This window comes from Mesoplodon mirus (genome assembly GCF_964341445.2).
Source record: "Mesoplodon mirus genome assembly, chromosome: 7".
Classification (NCBI taxonomy): domain Eukaryota; kingdom Metazoa; phylum Chordata; class Mammalia; order Artiodactyla; family Ziphiidae; genus Mesoplodon; species Mesoplodon mirus.
In genome coordinates, this window is record NC_138983.1 from 72628897 (window position 1) to 72645763 (window position 16867).

The following is a 16867-nucleotide window of genomic DNA, read 5'->3' on the forward strand; positions in this document are numbered from 1 at the left end:
TCCAAAAGCACTGCCTGAGTAACAACAGGTAAGTGCTGCCTTCTGAGCTGGAAGGATCGGTGGGAAGAAAAGTCTGGGCCAGAGCTGCTTGGGTCAGGAAGGAGAGAGATGGAGCCCTGCTCTCTGTGCTCTCCATCTCAGCCATTTCCTGCATGGCTCAGGCTCTTCTCTAAATGACTAAAGAATGTCTGATTGAAGAGTTGTCTAATTATCAGGCTCCCAGGATCCCCCAGGCCTAGTCTGACTGTGTGGCTGGCCCTCCCCCCTGCTCCCAGCCGTTTTCCAGGCCTCCCTTTCTGCATGTGGAGAAGGTGGGGCTGGACCACATGGGTCTCTCAGGGTCGGGCCTGCGGGGTCAGCCTGAGTCTGTGCTGTGATTCACTCTGAAACCCAGGTTGAGTAATAGAATCTGAAGCTCTTCCTGTAATTTTCATGATGGTTCCCTTGGGTTTGTTTATCCCTCTCAGTCTCCCTGATTCTGGCCTGAATCTGAATCTAGGCCACAGTTTGATGATCAAAGCAAATGGTGCAAGACAATTGCTTAGATTTGCTGTTTGCTTCAAATCTGGATTACAGTTGCCCTTCTAAGTAAGCCTCTCTGAGCACAGGATTTAAAAACTCCCAGGTGTCAAGGTCCTTAAAAATCACCAGTCCTTCCCAATTGGTCCTGAGACTCCCTTTCTATAAAAAAAAATTGTATAATACCCTCTTTGCTAACCTGAAGTGAAACTCATAAATAAGCCTCCGGTATACATAATTTTTAAAAAATCATTATTATATCCTTATTATGTTATATAATAATGATCTATGGCACAATGTGGCTGAACCTCAAGAAACATGCTAAGTGAAAGAAGAGAAACACAAAAGGCTATATATTGTATGATTCTATTTATGTCAAGTTTCTAGAAAAGACAAATCTGCAGAGACAGTAAACAGATCAGTGGTTGCCTGGAGCTGGGGGTGGGCATGAGAATTGACTGCAAACAGACCCGAGGGAACATTTAAGGAGGATGGAAATGTTCTGCAACTGCACTGTGGTGATGGTCACCCAACTTGTCAATTTTACCAAATCACTGAATTGATTAAAACCTTATCTGAATTGAACACTTTTAAAGTGAGTGAATTTTACATTATGTAAATCACAACTTTTTTTTCTTTCTTATTGAAATATAGTTGATTTATAATATTGTGTTAGTTTTGGAAATCACAACTATTTTTTTTAAATGTACTTTATCCTTGATTTGCATGGTAACTCACTTCTTAAAAAATTCAGTGTATGTATACTGGTTGTGAAAAAAACAAATTGTGTTCATATTTAAAGCAGAGCTAGATTCCAGAGTCAGAGAACTATGAACAAGTTCTTCATCTACATGAGTATCCAGTAGGACACATGACAGTTGTGTAGGGTATGGGATAATTCTTCACTGTGAGGGATTGTCCTGGATACTGTAGGATATCTAACATTCTTGTCCCCTGCCCACTAAATTCCAGAAGCAGCCTCTAATCATTGTAACACTGAAAAATGCCCCTATAGAAGTCCAACTCACCCCCTAGGAAGTGGCTTCACCCCCACTGAGAATCCCCGCTGTTGTCCAGCATCACATGGAGAAACTGAGGACAAGCGAGGGGCAGAGACTTGCCTGGAGGCAGAGAGTGAGCTGGTGCTTAGCTGAAGTCAACCCAGACGTCCTAAATCAGACTTCAGAGCTCTTTGGCCTGTACCAGGCCTTTTCACTCTTGCTTGTCTTTCTCTCCCAACTTCACTGTCATTCTGGTACCTAACATGTAAACAGCTTCATCTCATTCAGAGCTATGGAAAAGGCAGACAGGGGGCCAGAGCTTGTCACTATTATGCTAGCTCATGAAATTCACCCACAGGGAATCCAAGCAATGGGGACAGCTGGTTCTGAGTCCCGAACATGAAGCCTCGGTGAGTGTGTGAGCCCAGGAATATCCAACATCCACTATACAGACTGCTGTTCCCATCCCCTCCCATGGTAGATATTGCTAATCAATGATGACGCGCCTGCTCTCTGAGATTGAATGCAGGCTCTGCCTCTTTCTCAAGGCAGCCATTGTCAATTACCTGAAACTTGCAGAAGAGATAAATCAAGTTACTGTCCTAGGGGTGCTGTGTCTAAAGAAAGGAAACAGGCTGGGTGCAGACCTGAAACAAAGAGCCACCATTAATCCAAGAAGTTCAATGCAGAGGAGGAGGAGAAGGCTTCTGGGCGTGATAAACAAAGGAACAGACCAAACTGAAAGACCAGACAAGGACACTGGAAACAGCACTTCAGGCTTTGGTTGAGACAGATGGGTCCTGAGAGAACAGATGCTCAGTAACTGCTTGACGAATGACCACTGAGAGAAGAACAGGGACTGTCTGCCCTGGCTTCATAGTAACCTCTTGGTCAGAGCCCAAGGAGGTGTGTGCTGCTCCCCAAAGTGAGGCTGGAATCCGGAGGCCTCTGAAGCTGATCTCATGGGCTAGACTCTCTGGAGGGTCCTTGCCCCTTATTAGAGGTAATTCATCTGGGACCCAAGGAGTTCCCCAGCACAGCTGGAGGCAATCACAAGAACAGGTTCCTCTTAAAGGCAACCAGAGAGACTCACGCAATGTCTAAAATTTGGAGAGTAGAGTCTAGTAGCCAAGTGCATGGGCTTTGGAGTCAGACCTGGGTTTGGATCCCAGTGTTGCCAATTACTAGCTTTGGGATCTCAAATTGCTTGACTTCTTGGAGGTCATTTTTCTCTTCTCTCCGTGGGATCTAATTCACAGAGTTTTGTGAGGGTTAAATGAATAGACATTCATTTGGCTTTTCAATATCCATTCATCTCTCTCACTATTTAAAAGTAGCCATGCAGTTTAGTTAGGATGGCCTGCATCCTAGGTTCCAGGGATAGACCATCACTGATCTACCCACTCAGGATAATACCAGCCCTGTTGCTACACTGATTGGTTCAGGGATGAGTTACCTAGGCTGTGCCAACCAACATATGGTTTTCTCCTGGTTAGTTCAGTTTAGTTCATTAGAATAAATCCAGAAGTGTCGTTTGATGGTAGGAGAAGGTCTCTCTCCTTCTCTCTCTTTCTGTCTTTCTCCTCCTGGATATGTGTGAGGGATTGTGTGTCCTCAGCTTCTGCCAGAAGTCATTTCGCATACAAGTCATTTCTCAATCCAGCCTAAGGAAAGCAAACTCATGGAATAGGGCAGAGCCAAATCACAGAGAAACCAAGCCAGACCCCTGATCAAACTTTACCTGACCCAGTCTGATCTGTCCCTGAACTTTTAAAGCAAAATTTGAGTTGGAATTCCTGTTACATTTAAGTGCTCAACAAATGGTAGCAGTCAATACTATTAGTATTTTGATCAAAAGGATTACTAAGTAAAGCCACAAAAAGGGTTTGACATTTTCGTTACAAGATACAGTACAATTTTCCCAGTGGTATTCATTTATTTCACAAATTCATCAAACAAATTAATTCAACAAATAATGATTGAGTTCCTACTATGTGTCCCGCCTGGTGCTAGGTGCGAGGTTAGAGTGATGAGCAAGACAGGCTTGGTACTGCCAAATGCTCAGATCCCATCCCCACCCCTCGGAGAGATCTCCTTCTTGCTGAGCTGGAAGGGAGGCTGCTTGTTCACAAATGTGTGCATATTTAAAAGGAAAGCCTTGCAAAATGGTCACACATGTAGAAGCTTTACATCAAAGTCAAGTGGTTCTCCGCGTGAAGATGGCAGGATTTACTCGTATCTCTTCCTGCCTTCACACTCTCCACTTCAGCCAGGTACACCCTCCTCACCTTCCTCTTGCTTTTCACCTTCATCTGCCTTCAAAACCCCACCGGAAACTCTATAAGAGGCTTCCTGGCTGATGTAGATGCTTGCTTTCCTCCTCCTGGGACCTCACATCTGTTTTTCTTTACATCTCACCCTGCTTTGCTCTTGTAGTCACTCTGGGTCTCCTAGCTGCCAGCTGCCCACTCTTTTAGATGATCGTCGCCTTGCCTTGCCCTCCAGGCTCTGAACTCTTAGTTTGCATTTACCACCATGATTTCCAACCTACTGCTCTGTCCCAAGGGCCTGCTGTAAACCTGCTGATAGTCCCACTTGCCCAGAGGTGTTTATAGGTGGTTTAGACGTGATTTATCTGAAGATAATTCAATTCCTATGTTCTTTTTAAAGATTTTTTGATGCGGACCTTTTTTTTTTTGGCTGCGTTGGGTCTTTGTTGCTGTGCGTGGGCTTTCTCTAGTTACAACAAGTGGGGGCTACTCTTCATTGCAGTGTGCAGGCTTCTCATTGCAGTGGCTTCTCTTATTGCAGAGCACGGGCTCTAGGCGCACAGTCTTCAGTAGTTGTGGCATGCGGGCTCAGTAGTTGTGGCATGTGGGCTCTGTAGTTGTGGCACACGGGTTTAGCTGCTCTGCAGCATGTGGGATCTTCTCGGGCCAGGGCTCAAACCCGTGTCCCCTGCATTGGCAGGCGGATTCTTAACCACTGCGCCACCAGGGAAGCCCCTGGACCATATTTTTAAAGTCTTTATTGAATTTGTTATAATATTGCTTCTGTTTTATGTTTTGGTTTCTTGGTGGGGAGGCATGTGGGATCTTAGCTCTCTGACCAGGGATCGAACCCGCACCCCCTGCACTGGAAGGCAAAGTCTTAACCACTGGACCGCCAGGGAAGTCCCCTCAATTCCTATGTTTTTGTACCTAAATTCTGACTTTTAGTTCCTGGCTCCTGGCCTTAACTTGCCTGGTGCCTAAATAAATTCCTACCATTAACTAAGGAACTAGTGCCTGGTCCTAACTCAAAAGTTACATTGTAAAAAGGGGGGGGGGGGGAATGCTACATTGCTATCCCATCTTCCCCAGCACTGCTTTTCCTTTTATGATATCAATATATATTTAAAGCAAAAAAGTAGCACATGCTTAGGGGAAAAACTCAAACAGTATAGCATTTGGTAAAGTGGAAAGTGAAAGCCTTCCCTCCACTGGCCCTTAGTCCCTCACCCCAGAGGCAGCCATGCTACCAGTTGGCTGTGTTGCTCAGACCCAGGGTGGTCCCTGGGCTCCAAAAGCAGGTTGCCTGTATTCAAACCCAGCTCCATCATTTATTAGCCATAGACGTTGAACAATCCAGCTAACCTCCCTGTGCCTTGGTATACTTATCTATAAAACTAGGATAATAACAGGACTTGCTTTTGAGGTTACTGGGGGAAAATATTTTTTAATTTCAGTAAAGCACTTAGAATAGTGATTGGCACATGGTTAAGTGCTTAATCAAAGTGAATTATTATCTACCTCTTTTTAAATAACAGTTATTAGGGTTCTATGGTGGTGTGGATATCTTTTATTATAACCCATGTGGTTTATAGATTCACTAACTAGTTTTTGCAAACTCAGGATCCAATACCGAGAAGTTGGGGCCACATGGAACATCAAGAATGTGTGGTTTTGGTTTTCTAACTTGGAACCCAGTGACATCAGAGCTTGCAGGGGTTCACGTGCTGGCCTGAAGATACTGTAAGAAACCATTTTCTAGCTGGGGTCACTTCTTCATTCTTCTAGACCTAATGTTCTCAAACCAGACACCCTTTCCTTCCTCCCAAGTTCTGTGTCTGGGGTAACCAGCACCCTGGACGATGAGCTCTGCTCTGAGCTTAAATTACTACCAATTAGAATTAGAGCAGTTTTTCTCTCTGCTCTTCAACATGCTGGGCTGGCAATACTGTGGCTTCCCAGCAGGTTAAAGTGATCACAAGTATCTTGGAATAGGTCTCTTTCCTGGAGAGAAAGAAGGGAAACAACACAAACCAGATGGATCTAAATTGAACACGCTTTTCTCGGCACTTAGTTTCCCTTACACAGAGCGCAAAAGGCATTTTGGTGGCCTCCTGGGAATACTTCCCAAGCAATGCCTGGAGTTTTAACCATTTGACAGCCGTTAGCCATGTCGAGCCTCATGGGGCTTAGCTCCCCACCCACCAGTGAAGAGCACCAGCAGAAACTACCATTTGCCCTGGGAAAATGTCCTATAAGTAGCACCAACAAATCTTCCCCCAATAAGAGCAAGCCACAAGCAATGCTGACAACAGTGCTCGGCAGAGCCTTGATCTGAAAATGCCAAGGAGAAGAAAGAGAAAGACCCAAGAGAGACCTTGGAAGCAAATTTTCCATCTTCCTCAATTAAGATGTCCATGCCTCTGTTATTCCTTTTTGTTGGTGGCACTATTCCATAGCACTCAGGGGGTTAAAGGCAGATCAGTAGGAGGTGGAATTCCCAGACATTGTTGTTCTTTCACCTCTCATGTCTAATCAGCTATGGGTCAGGTCTGTTCAGTTATGGGTCTTCCATCCATCCCACCTTGTGCATTGTTAATGTGTATTTCCTGGTTCAACAGAGTATATTGGAACTATTGGGACTTTGTTGACACTCAGCTAAGGGCACAAATTCTAACAATTGTTGACCTCCAGGAAGCCACTTAACTTTGCTGAGTCTTGGTCACAACGGTTAAAGGAGGAAACCAATGCTGAATGCAACATTATTGTAAAGATTAAGTGAGAGTCGCATTACAAGTGCCCAGTGCTGCTGATACCTGCTAGATGCTCAAAAAATACTGGTCAGGCTGATGAAGTAGAAGTGAATGGAGACTTCCAGTTAAATGTGGTGGAACTGACACGTATGTGTAATTCTACTGCTTCCCCAAACCACAATAAAATGGTAATACAGGGCTAAAAACAAGTGTAAACGTATAAGGACACAGAGAACGAAAACAGCATAGCCTTCATCTGTGTGACCTATAATTCAAAGGGAAAAAAAAGAAAGCTTAATTGTAACACCTGTGTATCAGCTATCACTTGCATAACAAACCATCCCAAAACTTAATGTCTTAAAACAAATACCATTTTATTTGCTCACAGTTGTGAGTAAGTGATTTGGGCTGGGCTCATACAGGTGGATCTTCTGCTAGAATTAACTAGCTCACTCAGTTGCAGTAAGCTGGGAGCTGGTATGACTTAGGGCTGGGCTCTGCTGGGATGGTTTATCTTCTCCCTCCACGTGATCTCACCATCCAGGAGGCTGGCCTTTGCTTCTCCACTTGGTGGGCTCCGGGTTCCCAGCAGCCAGAGGATAAGACCCAAAGCACTATCCTCTGCATGCCTCAAATTTGCTAATATCTCATTGGCGAGTCACAGATTCAGTGGCCAAGCCCAGACTCAATGTGCGAGAGATCTACACAAGGTCACAGATACCTTAGTTCATTCCTGCAACAGTCTACGGCAACCTCTGAAGCATGTTTACCATCTTTCCCAATTAAGATGATCATGTCTGTGCTGCCTCTTATTAATAGAGATGCTATCCGATGGTGCTGACAGAGTCAAAGCTAGATCAAAAGAGATAAAAAGCAGGTGGATAAGAAAGACCAACTTAGCAGACCAGAGAAAATGGAAACCAAAGCCTGAAGTGGGGAACTGAAGAAGCTGGTTCATTCTATAGAACCCTAGAGATTCAGAAATTGAAGCTACCAAGTATCAATACATCTGAAATTCAGAGTACAGGTGGGGCTAAAAACAGAAGAATAGGCTAAAAGTCTGTGTGAGAGGCACTATCTTGACTCTCTGCATCTTTGTTCCTGCCCCACACAACCAAGTGAATACGTTTCTATATCCCAGGATTGAGGTATACTCTGTGGAGAGGTAAAAATGGAACGATTCTTATCTTGGGATACCAGGCATTGCTAAAGGTGGGGACACCATATTGAAAACAGAGAGATTACCCAATTGACAGTAAAAGAACATTAATGAGAAAATTAGTTAATTCCACAATTGATTAGTAGGAATTCCAAAGAGCAAGAAGACACAGAAAAAGAGAAGTGAAGAAGTTATCAAAGACTTCAATACATTTCAATAAAATTTCCCAGAACTTAAGTAAATGAGTTGGAAAAGACCCACTGAGTACTTTGTGGAATGAATTTAAAGAGAAAAAACAACTAAGGCAAATCATTGTGAAATTCAGGGTATCAGGGATAAAGAGAAAATCCTAATGGCGTCCACAGAGAAAAGATCAAACAAACAACAACAATGAAAGCAGGTGACATACAAAAGTTCAGAAATCCACATGGCATCAGACTTAATGGCCACAGGAGATGCTAGAAGATAATGGAGCAATGCATTCAGAATAATGAGTGGAGAGGGGACCTTCAAGATGGTGGAGGACTAAGCCGTGGAGATCACCTTCCCCCCAACAAATGCATCAAAAATACATCTACATGTGGAACAGCTCCTACAGAACACCCAGTGAACACGGGCAGAAGACGTCAGACTTCTCAAAAGGCAAGAAAATACCCACGTACCTGGGTAGGGCAAAAGAAAAAAGAAAAAACAGAGACAAAAGAATAGGGATGGGAGGCTTCCCTGGTGGCACAGTGGTTAAGAATCTGCCTGCCAATGCAGGGGACATGGGTTTGAGCCCTGGTCTGGGAAGATCCCACATGCCATGGAGCAACTAAGCCCATGCACCACAACTACTGAGCCCATGCTCTAGAGCCTGTGAGCCACGACTACTGAAGCCTGTGTGCCACAACTACTGAAGCCCAAGTGCCTAGAGCCTAAGCCACCGCAATGAGAAGCCAACGCACCGCAACAAAGAGTACACCCGCTGACCACAACTAGAGAAAGCCCATGCACAGCAATGAAGACCCAACGCAGCCAAAAATAAATAAATTATTTTATTAAGTTATTTACCCTCTCTGTGCCTCAGTTTCCTATCTATTAAATGGGGGTGAGACTATTATTAACCTCATCTAATTGTCGTAAGGGTTTATTGAGTTAATGTATGTAATGTACTTTGTATCTGGCTCCTGATAATCATTCAATTAATATTTGCTGTTATTAATACAAGCTTCATCATTCTCTGTTACAATAGCCTAATAGTCCTGTTCCCTGATAGATTAATGAATGAATTTCATTCATTGTATGAATAAGGTTAATGAATGCAGAGGTGCATCTGTCAAGTTTATTGCATTCCCAGGGATACCTGGCCTAGAGATACTGCCCAGTAAATATTTACTGAATAGATAAACATATATCATGCAATGTGAACAGTATATGAAGAGTAAACCAAGTCAAACATTAACCCAGTTGGGATGGCTTTTTTCACATGAAGCCAGAGAAGGAGTTACAAATCAGCAACTTAGTGAGTTCTAGAAGGCTACTGCAGGAAAAATTCCCATAGTTGGCTCAAAGGACAGATACCCATGTGCTCATAAATCCCCTGGCTATCCAGCTTCACTCAATCAAGAAAAAAAATCACTAGATCAGCCAAGAGATATTCAACAGTCAGTGTTGGGCTGTAGCATTTTGCCTTGTCCTTGTCCAAATCTGGCCTTCTAAAGATGAAGTCTGTAATCAAAGGTAGAACGTAGGAGATAACAATGAATCAAAGCACCCTGATTCCAGATAATCATTTCCCCAGTATCTTTCTTGTTTCAGTTTGAATTACAATGCTTTTTCTCTTGCCACTCACACTGTTAGCAGGGCAACTTCCACTCTCTGGACTTTCGGCTCATGCTTATTCTTCACTTGGGCTGGAACCTCATGACAAAGCTATTTTTTGTAGCGTGTGTGCGTGCTACATGTGCAAGTGTGTTTGTGTATTTGTGTAAAAGTAGAGAAGGGAAACCTAGCACAAGAATGATTGCATACAAGTATTTTCTGGTGAGTGTGCAGTTTTATTCCCTCATGTCTGCTGACAAGTAAGACAGGGAAAAGACTTGCTGGGTCTTCAGAAAGCTTCTGTTATTGCCCTTCATGATAATTTACTTTATCTCTTTCTTTTCCATTCACCTTGAGCCATTATGGCTTCTTTCTTTGCAGCTCAGTAATTGGAAAACTGGTTTACAAATCTGCTTTTTCTTCACTAAAGGATTTTTTCCTCATCACACATAGAACCAAGGGAAAGAGAAGAGAAAGGGGGAAAAGAACGCACTTTAGTGAGATCTAAAAGGATGAAAATTGAATTTATTTACTATTCCCACATATTATTTTTCAGGAAAAATGGGAAAAGGACACAGGAATTTGATACTTTGGATAACACAACGCTGAAGCCACACAAGGGATATATATATATATATTTTTTTTTTTTTCTTTTTGCGGTATGCGGGCCTCTCACTGTTGTGGCCTCTCCCGTTGCGGAGCACAGGCTCCGGATGCGCAGGCCCAGCGGCCATGGCTCACGGGCCCAGCCACTCCGCGGCATATGGGATCCTCCCAGACCGGGGCACGAACCCGTATCCCCTGCATCGGCAGGCGGACTCTCAACCACTGCGCCACCAGGGAGGCCCAAGGGGTATATTTTTTAATGTATTTAAAAATACTTGTAGCCTCTGGATCAGAGACTTTGAACTACCCTTGTGGGAGGATGTCAGCTCCAGAGATCACTCCGTAACAGAGAAATAACAACAACAATGACAATAATAATATTAACAACAGCTCACCTTGATTAAGGACTGTGCTAAGTACTTTATATATCATACTTCATTCACTCCCAGCAAACCCAGAGGTGGGTTCCATTATTACCTCATTTTCAAAAAAGGAAACTAAAGTTAAGAGGTTAAAAATAACTTACCTGAGGTCATGGAGCTAATACATGGAGAGGCTAAGACCTCAAACTAGGTCTGACTCCAAAGCCTACAATCTCAACCAGCCTGGGAATTTACATAGCATGCATGACCAGTATGGGAAGGTGTTCTGGACCCACCGCAAAACTACCTACATTTTGTCAGGGGTCTCCCATTCAAGTTCTTATGATTTGAGAAGCCTGGTTTTGATCAAAAGGATAACCAAAGAGTATAGGCAGGGGGTAAAAAGTACAGCTGGCACATATGCTTTGCTTGCTTCAGAAGTATTTTTAAAGACTACGTAATTAGGCAGGTATTTTTAATTTGCAAAAACAACCAAATCCCTCATACTTTTCCAGGAGCCCCTGTAAATGCAGAGAACCTCTGTGGAGGTAGACAGTGCAGTCAGACTGCCGGGAACATCACCCTCATCTGCCTCTCACTAGCTGTATGATCTTCTGCAGGTTCTTCACCTCCTTTTTCTTATCTGTAAAGTGAATATAATAATAGCATCTGCCTCAAGTCCTCCAATCCACAGAATCATCCACAAGCCTTGAAACCTAATGGAATTTGCCCGTTGGGTTTTGAAATTTTGGAAGGGTGACCTCTTTCTTCTTTACATTTTCTCCCTTTGGAATGGGAATGTCTGTAACTGCCCATCTCACCATTGTATTCTGGAAGCAGATAACTGGTTTTCTAATTTCATAGGTTCAGAGGTAGAGGGGAATTTTGGCCTAGGATGTTATCCTACAGAGTCTCACCCCTACTTGATTTAGATGATTTAAGTGATGAGATTTGGGACTTTTGAGCTGATGATATTTAGATGAGATTTTTGGACAGGTTGATGCTTTAATGGGTTGAAATTTGGGGGAATGTAGGGATGGGGTGAATGTATTTTGCCTGTGGGAGAGAAATGAATCTTTGGGGCCCAGAGGACAGGTAACAATAGTCTGAATAATGCTCCCCTACAAAAGATATCCCTGTCCCAGTTCCTGTAACCTATGAATGTTATCATATGATGAGAGAGAAAGAGAAAGAGAGAGCTTTGCCGATGTGATTAGGAATTTTGAGATGGTGAGATTATCCTGGATTATCCAAGTGGGACCTAAATGCCTTTTGTTTGTTTGTTTTTGTTAGTATTATCATTATTATGGGCATTGGAAGGCTTTCAGGAAATAGAACTTTGCAAGGGTCCTTCAGTAGGGGTCTGTGGATGTTCTGGGGTAAATTATAAATTCCCAGAATTTGTGTGTGAAATTTGGTGTGTATGTGCATCTAGTTAATTATTTATTCATTTCCCAGGACAGCAGTAACACAGTATCGCAGACTGGGTGGAAGAATCTGTTCTAAGCCTCCCTCTGGCCTGTGGATGGCTGTCTTCTCTACAGCTCTCACAGCATTGTCCCTCTATGTGTGTCTGTCTACGTGTCCAATTTCTCCTTTTTTTTAAAAAAAAAAAAGAGATTCATTTATTATTTATTTATTTTATTTTATTTTTGGCTGTGTGGGGTCTTAGTTGCGGTGCGCGGGATCTTTCGTTGAGGTGAGCGGGCTTCTCTCTAGTTGTAGTGTGCAAGTTTTCTCTTCTCTAGTTGTGGCACGCGGGCTCCAGGGTACGTGGACTCTGTAGTCGTGACATGTGGGTTCCAGAGCGTGAGGGCTCTGTAGTTTGAGGCACACGGGCTCTAGTTGAGGCGCGCGAGCTCAGTAGTTGTGGCACGCAGGCTTAGTTGCCCCATGGCATGTGGGATCTTAGTTTTCTGACCAGGGATCGAACCCGTGCCCCCTGCATTGCAAAGTGGATTCTTTACCCCTGGACCACCAGGGAAGTCCCCAGTTTCTCCTTTTTATAAGGACACAGGTCATATTGGACTAGGGCCACCCTCATTTTAACTTGATTGTCTCTGTTAAAGACTCTGTCTCCAAGTAAGACCGCATTCTGAGGTACTGAGGCTTAGGAGTCCAACATATTTGGTGGGGCGGGGAGCGTAATGATGTGGATGTTTCCAGAGCTTTCATCAGATCTCAAAGCATCTAGTACACACATTCATGCTTGCACAGGCACACATGCTCACAAAGATTAAAATCCTCTGAAAGGATGAAAGCCCAGAGAGTGGGCAGCAGGTAGTCAATGGTGGTGGGGAAAGGCTTCCAGGCCCTTGGATTCTCATCTCAGTAGGCAGATGCCAGCTTTGCTAAGCAACATTAAACCATGTTTTGAAGTAGGCAGCTTATTTGAAGGCAGTGCATGGGGTGGAGGAAGCACAGGATGTAGAATGAGTCCAGTCTGCCTTGACATCACCTAGGCTGTGTTGCTTCAGGGAACTCACTCTACCTCTCTGAGACTGTTTGTTGGTCTAAAAAGTACCATGTACCCTAAGGCTGTGGATAAAAAGTACCAAACTCAGAGTCTGGATCCTAGCAAACATGCAAAGACCCATTATCATTATGGGTGGGGTACAACTAATGAACAAATCTGCTGCTCTGCCTCTGGAAGCCTAGCTCAACAGCAGCACAGAATAAAGGAGTAGTGGTGACTCACACTCTGCTTTCAATCTGAGACAGACCATGCTTGCCTCATGTACGTGACTTTGGCAGGCTGGGCTGACAGATATGGCTTTCAAGAAAATGGCTCATTGGTCTTCCAGTAAGTCAAGGAGGCAAGGAATCCTTTAGTCGGTTGCATGGGCACTGCCTCAGTTTGACAAAAGACTCTTGCTCCCACCTGGGGCAGGCTCAGGTTGATGTTGTATGGAATGTCCAGTGTGTTAGTTAGGGTAAAGTCTGAGCTGCTGTAACAAACAGCCCCAAATGTCATCAGCTTAAACCAGATAAGAACTTATTTGTCTTAATGTCATAGCAGAGAGATAAGAGGTGCTAGGTTGATAGGCTGCCTTGCCGTTCTTAACATGTGGCTCTTCCTTGTAGGTACAAAGTGGTGGCTCTTCATCTCTTAACTAGCAGGGAGGGAGAGCATATGCTCAAGATTTTAAGAGAAGACCCTGAGGTCACACATCATTAGCTTATGTCCTATTTGGCCAGAAGTTAGAGACAAGGGCTCATCGAGCTGTAAGAAAGGCTTGGATGCATCATCGTTAACTGGGTTGCCATGTGCCCAGCTAAACTTAATTATTATGGGAAAAGAAGAGAACTAAGAGTGGGGACTACAGCTAGCAGATTGCCTCATCTGGCTCATGGCATCTTTTTCTCATTCTGGGACTGTCCCTTCCTTAGGTAAGTGACCTTGATTATGCTCCTCTTTAAGAAACACCCTCCTCCTGCAACACACACACACACACCCCTGTATGATTCAGCCCAGATGTGTGGGTATCAGGCCCATGAATATTGGAATATAGAGGTTCAAGTTCCCATGACTGCATGGTATTTTACAACCACCTAGCTCTCTCCGTTCCATTATCTTATTTGATCTTCACCTCAGCTTTGAGAGTTAGGCACAGCAAGATTGATTATCTCCTTACAACTGCAGAAAGTGAGTCTCAGAGAAGCTAGTAATTTATCCAAGGCTGCACAATTCACTGGTTCTAGACTCAAGGCATCTGATACCTAATTTAGAGCATATCCATCTACAGCCAGGCAAAAAGATGGGAAATTGGAACTCAAGTCAATTGGAACAAATTCATTCATTCTTATTAGTGATTCTAGGGGAATGATGATTGAAAAACAAGAGAGAAAGTTTACGTTTCTCAGGCATCTTTGCACCTCCTGATACCTCTCTTCTGACAGCTCCCCCGTCCAGAATCATCATGTTCTCTTCTGGCAGCATAAATTTGTCTACTGTTGGGGGCCTCTACTACGATAGCTTATGGTACAACACTGTCTATCTATCCACTCCTATCTTTGCTAACTAGGGTTTTCCTTTAAGGATACTTCATGTGTCAACTAGGTGTAAGGAGGAAAGCCATATAATAAAGTTTACACCAGCATGTAAATGTGTAATTAGTTGTTCTAGGAGCATGTTAAATTTTTAAAAAAATTGGTTATGATACTAAATGGACTTAGAACTGGTGGAATTTCAGGGGGGTTGGTGGCCAAGTAAAGATGGTTGAGTTTGGGAGGTTCTTTTGACATAAGGCGCCAAATCTTTGCCTGGCAGGAAAGTCTGCCTTAAAATAAGGTTAAGGGATCACAGCAACACGTTATCATTAATTAAGCACCTACTAAGTCTCTGGCTCTCTCCTGGGCATATTACCTGCATGACCTAATTCAAGTCTTATAACAATGCTGTCAGTAAGGTGTGATGGTCCTTATTTTACAGACGATAAGAGTAAGAGCTGCTATTTTGTTTAGCATTTACTACATGTAAGTTAAGATATGAGGTTTTGTAAGATTAAATACATTGACCAAGGTCAAATACCTAGTAATAAGAATTAGAATTCAAACCCCAAGCCCTATGACTCCAAAATTGGTGCTCTTTTTAACATTGTTTCCTCTGATGCCCGCAATTCTACCACTAACACTTTTTCCTCTGGGCAGAGAGGCAACTGGGGATTTCGTATATTCATCTTCCCAGTCCACTTTTTTTTTTTTTAATTTGGTTGTGTTGGGTCTTAGTTGTGGCAGGTGGGCTCCTTAGTTGTGGCATGTGTGCTTCTTAGTTGCTGCCGGCAGGCTCCTTAGTTGCAACTCACCAGCTTCTTAGTTTGGACACATGTGCTCCTTAGTTGCGGCCGGCGGTCTCCTTAGTTGCGGCGTGCGAACTCTTAGTTGTGGCATGCATGTGAGATCTAGTTCCCTGACCAGGGATTGAACCTGGGCCCCCTGAATTGGGAGCTCAGCGTCTTAACCACTGCACCACCAGGGAAGTCCCCCCAGTCCACTTTTAATCAAATCATTTAGCACAAAAAAATTTAAATATATTGACTGATATATTTGATATATTTCTACAATATATTCATATAAAGTGTTCACTATATATTGAAGTGATTACATATTATTAAGAAAAAAGTGAAAGTATACATAGATGGCATGTTTCCAGTTTGGAAGGAAAAATGTATAAATAGATATAATCTGGGGCTCTCCTGGTGGCACAGTGGTTAAGAATCCGCCTGCCAATGCAGGAGACATGGGTTCGAGCCCTGGTCTGGGAAGATCTCACATGCTGCGGAGCAACTAAGCCGGTGCGCCACAACTACTGAGCCCACGCACCACAGCTACTGAGCCTGCATGCCTAGAGCCTGTGCTCCGCAACAGGAGAAGCCACCGCAATGAGAAGCCCGTGCACCGCAACAAAGAGTAGCCCCCGCTTGCCACAACTAGAGAAAGCCTGCGCGCAGCAATGAAGACCCAATGCAGCCAAAAATAAATAAATAAAATAAATAAATTTAAAAAATAGTTATAATCTGGAAGGATATTTACCGAAACATTCAATGGTTATAACCCTATAACAGAATTAAAGTTTGGAAGTGAATATCTTTTATAATTATGATGATGATGATGTCTATCATCTCTCCTGCACATATTCTGATATCTGTAATTGACTACCTCCCCCTTTGCTTTGGGAAATTTCTTCCCCCTCCACATGCTTTGGATGGAGCTTCCACTCACAGCACGCTGCCCCACTGTGCCTAAGAAATGGACACGAGCCTGGACTAATCAGTGTCCTGTGTGATTGGTCTCAGTGGGGGACAAACTAAAGTGCCGTTTTGATGCCCCATCCACACTGCTTTGTCCCATCTGAGTCTGCCGGCAGTAGTGCTGGAGAATTTCTGGGGTACTGACAGCTTCCCACCTCAGACATCCATGTCTCTCTGTTTCTCTATCTGAGAGTTTTTCCCAGTGCTATAGAAACGTGCCCAGCCCAAGTGCAGAGTGCTCACAAGAGCTGGGGATTAACACCCTCAGGGATCATCCTCAGCCAATTAGGGATGGGAGTCTGTGGACAAATCACCTCCTGGCTTCCCTGTCCCCTGGTGGGAGAATTCTGACTTGTGTTCCACGTGGTGCCTCTGAGGGACCCAGCAGGCCTGAATTCCAGTTGCCCACAGTGGTATCTCACTCACTAACACTATGTTGACTCTTCTCCCATCTGTTGAGCTTTCCTTTCTCCCTCACCTGTTTTCCCTAGTACCCTTTCCCAAATACTCTACCTGCATCAAAGGCCTTGTCTCAGGGTCTGGCCCTTTCCCCAAACTTCCCAAACTCATGTAGAGATGTAGCTATCTCTTTCTGCTTGGATGATAATCCATGAGCATTAAACCCAGAATTCTGGTGGCATGAC